The sequence below is a fragment of the Chiloscyllium plagiosum genome, chromosome 3 (genome assembly GCF_004010195.1).
Source record: "Chiloscyllium plagiosum isolate BGI_BamShark_2017 chromosome 3, ASM401019v2, whole genome shotgun sequence".
Lineage (NCBI taxonomy): Eukaryota > Metazoa > Chordata > Chondrichthyes > Orectolobiformes > Hemiscylliidae > Chiloscyllium > Chiloscyllium plagiosum.
In genome coordinates, this window is record NC_057712.1 from 58,811,197 (window position 1) to 58,816,847 (window position 5,651).

Sequence of the window (5,651 nt, forward strand, 5' to 3'; positions counted from 1 at the left end):
TTAAAGACCTCATCCCAGTGCTGGTCTATGAACCCTGTCTCCATATGGCAGTACGGCAGCTAGGATCCTGTGGTCACCTTTGGGTTTTGGGATGGGAGAGGGGTTTTCCTCACATAAAGGCATTTAGCGTCTGATCAAGGGACTAATCATCAAGAAGAGAGAAGGTGATACTGGGAGCCATCCTACTCTCTTGAATCTGACCTGTTTGCTACCAACTTTCAATGACCCCCACCCATTTTATTCATTTATCACCCAGGCACCTGCCATTTCTACAACAGACACAACATCCTGAGTGGCACAAATAACCACAGGGATAGCTGCCTCTGATTTAGCCTGAAGTTCTTCTAGGTGAGACTATAGTCCCAAGATCCTGATACTAGGGGAAGAGTCTGCTGCTGGTCTCAGTTGATTGGCTTGTGATTCATCAGTACTTTCAGTGAAGCAACAGCATGAGTCTTAAGATGACTTTCCATTTGACAGTCAGATCACTCCTCCCAATACCACAATAAGATTCCATTCAACCTTTCAGGTTGGTGGTCTTTCAAGAGAACCATCTCATGAAAGGTCATCAGCCTGAAACTATTGGCTGAATCTGGTCCTTATGGTTCAAAGTGGGAAGAGACTGCATTTTGACTGGTGACTGATCCCAAGCAGATATAATTCTAGCACTGGCAAATTAAGTGGCTGCTGATAGGGCTGTTGTCCAATTAAGGACAGTGCCCTCTACCCCCATGTCTGCCCAGAACTTGGCGGTGCCAATGAGGGTGTCCTCAAAGAGGAGTAAGTGAGGTTAGATGGTCACTAAGGCCAGGCAGGCACTGGCGATCAGGTGGCGGGAATGGGTGAGTGGTTGCAGTGCATAGCCGGTATCATTGCCATGGGCAACTGGTGCTGGGGGGGGGGGCCCTCCGTTGGCTAAGAAATGACCAAAAGAAGGAGCTCACACTCACTACAATTTGCTAGTTTGATCGCCAGGATTCACAAGTCTTGTCACAGAGCAGGGAACTCCTGCCCTTAAAGGGCTCAATGGACCAATCTGCCAACGCTTTTATCAGCTAGTAAATGGCATTTGGCAGGAAGGTGTTAGATGCCCCCCTGCTCAATGCACCATTATGCCTGACTTGTGCTTCTAAAATGTCTGGAAAACTAACAGTTTTTTAAAAATGTAATACAGGGCGAACACTTTATCTCTGGATCTGGTTTCCATGGTTTCAGTTACCGGCAGTTTACCGTGGCCTGAACATATTACAGGGAATGTTCCAGAACCAGGGACCAGGAGGCTGCTGGGAAGATAAATTTCCCATTTAAATGAATGGGTTCGCGACTATCCACAGTTTTGGGCTTCCGCAGTACGTATTGGAATGTGCTGCTGTGGGAGCACATATTGGCCACACTGGACCTCTATTCTGAAGTATTTAACATGAGTAGGAATGGTATGTCTCATTTGCCAGTCTTATTAGCTATTTTCCTGGTTGGTAATTGGATCTATTGCTCTCGCCACAGCTGTTCAAATCTATTACTATCACCACCTGTTTTATTTCAGATTTTGAGTGCCAGCAGTATTTTACATTTGATGGTGCTAAGATTATTCTGCATGGCTATAAATGACTGGGTATAGATCATACCCATCTTGGAATTCTGGGCCAGAAAACCTCACCTTAATGTGCCTGAATTCAAGGATTAACAGCTCACTCAACTGGGATTCAGTGAATTGGATGTCAGTGCTTTTAAGAACCATTAGTCCCAGTCATTGCAGTGAGCCAAATTGTTGAAAGCAAATTGTCACCCTTCCTTGGTGGGCTGGCCTTAGGAGAAGACTGTGGCATAATGGTAATGTCACTGGACTAGTAATCTAGACTCCAGGTTATTATTCTGGGGACATGAGTTTAAATCTCAATACTTGATTTCAAAACGAAAAAAATAGCCTAACAATCACCATGTAACCACTGTTGATTATCAGGAAAGCCCATTTGGTTCACTCATGTCCTTTAGGGAAGGAAATCTGCCGTCCACACCTTCTTTGATCTATATGTGACTGCAGACCCAAAACAATGATTTTGACTCTTGACTGTCTTCCAGGCAATTAGCGATTAGGAAATAAATGCTAGCTTAGCCAACATCACCCACACTCTATAAGCAGATTTTAAAAATGATTCCAGCCTGTTTAATATCGCTGTAATGCTTGATTTCCACCCCTATCATCTTCTCCATCTCACAGTGGGAGGGAATAATAATGGTCCTATAATATGCAAGGTGCACCGAGGAAGTTCGAGCTAGGGTCATCTTGCTGGGCTGAAATACAGTCCAGGCACACTTTAAGCAGGACACCTGCCAAGGAGAAAATTGGTACTGTAGATTTACAATGGTTGAAACAAATTCTTCTTTTAATTGAATAGTATACTCAAATATTTAGCGGATCGAATGCCTGCGTGTCCACTATCTTGTGAATACTGCAATTGACGCATTAATTTTTATATTGATTTTGCTTTATATTTAATTATTTTACCTTACTAATGTTGAAGCAAAGGTATACAACACGTGCATGCATAAATTCTACTATATTAGAGCTAGGAACTGGATTTCTGCACCACTAGTTGGGGTTATTGGGATTCAGAGATATTGTAAATGGTTTTATTGGTGGATTCAGGAAATTGAGCACTCGAAAACAGGGTATGGATGGAAAATGATCAAGGATCAGATAATATGAAAGACAGGGAAGGGTGAGGTGTTTCAACTCTGGCAGCAATACAAAGAGTTCCCTTGGAATTCTCTGCACTGGCATATGGATTTGGGTAATCCAAGATGGAGGACAGGAAAAATTTCTGGCTGTAACAGCTGCTCCTTTTTTGAGATATTTTAGGTGCTGGTGGTGATTTCCTCAAATTCCAGAAGCAGCAGTTACTGTTTTATATGCGGTTGCATTGGTTTTGAACTTTGGGAAAAAAAAGTCAAAACAACAGCAGTTTTAAAAGGGAGAAGAATAGACAAAGGAAGTTCATGGTGAGGTCAGTGCAGGAGAGAGAGAGAAAGAAACTGACTCAGCAGTGAACCTGCACAGTTACTGCCTTTGCTGTTTGAATTCATGTTTCGCTGGACATTGGAGTGAATCTGGGAAAATTAACAAACAGTGAAATTCACAACTGATCTTGGAGGAACTGCTTGGATGAAGTTCATAGAACAAAAGCAGAGAAGTGTATTGTTTTTAAGTGGGACCTACAGAATGCCTGCAGTAATGAGTAGAGTGGGTTCTTTCTTGATTATATGAGTTTTGTGATTTGTCTCTTGATTAAACTTAAAATATAAGCCGTAACTATTAATTTAACCTGGGGCATCATTTTATAGAGGATTAAGACGGTGTTATTTTCTGGGTCTGTAGATTGTGAAGAGCAAAAATGGCCTTTAGTAGAGTGATATGTGCTTATTTCTGGATTAGTGGTGCTGGAAGAGCACAGCAGTTCAGGCAGCATCCAAGGAGCAGTAAAATTGACTTTTCAGACAAAAGCCCTTCATCAGGAATACAGGCAGAGAGCCTGAAGGGTGGAGAGATAGAGAGAGGAGGAAAACTTCTTCAAGGCAGATATCCTTGCAAGAGGATTCACAGTAGGGGTAAAATCAACTAGGTAAAAACAATGACTGCAGATGCTGGAAACCAGATTCTGGATTAGTGGTGCTGGAAGAGCACAGCAGTTCAGGCCTCTTGTCAGATGTGAGAGTTTAAAGAGAGTTTAAGGGTTACCGCGGATTATATCTGCAATAAATGCTGTTGGTCGCGAATCTTATCTGATCGAATGGATCAGTTGGAGAGACAGTTAGAAGTAATGAGGAATTTGCAACAGCAACAATACATGATGGATGGCAGTTATAGGAAGGGGGGGAAAGTCTCAGATACTGTCACATAGATGGGTTAACTCCAGGAAAGGTAAGAGAGGTAGGCAGCTAATGCAGGAGTCTTCTGTGGCTATACCCATTTCAAACACGTATGCTGTTTTGGAAAATGTAGGGGGTGATGGACTCTCAGGGGAGCATAGCACGAACAGCCAAGTTTCTGGTATTGAGACTGGCTCGAATGCAATGAGGGGTACGTCGGGTTCCAAGAGATCAATTGTGTTAGGGGACTCTCTAGTCCGAGGTACAGACAGACGTTTCTGTGGCCAGCAGTGAAAAATCAGAATGGTGTGTTCCTTCCCTGGTGCCAGGAGCAAGGGTGTCTCAGAGAGGGTGCAGAATGTTCTCAAGGTGGAGAGGGGCTAGCAAGAGGTCATTGCCCAGATTGGAACCAACGACATAGGAAGGGAAAAGGTTGAGATTCTGAAGGGAGATTACAGAGAGTTAGGCAGGAATTTAAAAAGGAGATCCTCGAGTGTAGTAATATCTGGATTACTCATGGTGCTACGAGCTAGTGAGGGCAGGAATAGGAGGATAGAGCAGATGAATGGCTGAGGAGCTGGTGTACGGGAGAAGGATTCACATTTTTGGAACATTGGAATCTCGTTTGGAGTAGAAGTGACCTGTTCAAGAAGGACGGTTTGCATCTAAATTGGAAGGGGACTAATATACTGGCAGGGAGATTTGCTTGAGCTGCTCGGGAGGATTTAAACTAGTAAGGTTGAGGGGGTGTGGGACCCAGGGAGATAGTGAGGAAAGAGATCAATCTGAGACTGGTACAGTTGAGGACAGAAATGAGTTAAACAGTCAAGGCAGGCAGGGACAAGGTAGGACTAATAAATTAAACTGCATTTATTTCAATACAAGAGGCCGAACAGGGAAAGCAGATGAACTCAGGGCATGGTTAGGAACATGGGACTGGGATATCATAGCAATTACAGAAACATGGCTCAAGGATGGGTAGGACTGGCAGCTTAATGTTCCAGGATACAAATGCTCCAAGAAGGAGAGAAAAGGAGGCAAGAGAGGAAGGGGAGTGGCATTTTTGATAATGGATAGCATTACAGCTGTGCTGAGGGAGAATATTCCTGGAAATATATCCAGGGATGTTATTTAGGTGGAACTGAGAAATAAGAAAGAGATGATCACCTTATTAGGATTGTATTATAGACCCCCTAATAGTCAGAGGGAAATTGAGAAACAAACTTAGAAGGAGATTTCAGCTATCTGTAAGAATAATAGGGTGGTTATGGTAAGGGATTTTAACTTTCCAAACATAGATTGGGACTGCCATAGACTTAAAGGTTTAGATAGAGAGGAATTTGTTAAGTGTGTACAAGAAAATGTTCTGATTCAGTGTGTGGATGTGCCTACTAGAAAAGGTGCAAAGCTTGACCTACTCTTGGGAAATAAGGCAGGGCAGGTGACTGAGGTGTCAGTGGGGGAGCACTTTGGGGCCAGCGACCATAATTCTATTCGATTTAAAATAGTGATGGAAAAGGATAGACCAGATCTAAAAGTTGAAGTTCTAAATTGGAGAAAGGCCAATTTTGACGGTATTAGACAAGAACTTTCAAAGACTGATTAGGGACAGGTGTTCGCAGGTGAAGGGACGGTTGGAAAATGGGAAGCCTTTAGAAATTAAATAACAAGAATCCAGAGAAAGTATATTCCTGTCAGGGTGAAAGGAAAGGCTGGTAGGTATAGGGAATGCTGGATGACCAAAGAAATTGAGGATTTGGTTAAGAAAAAGAAGGAAGCATATG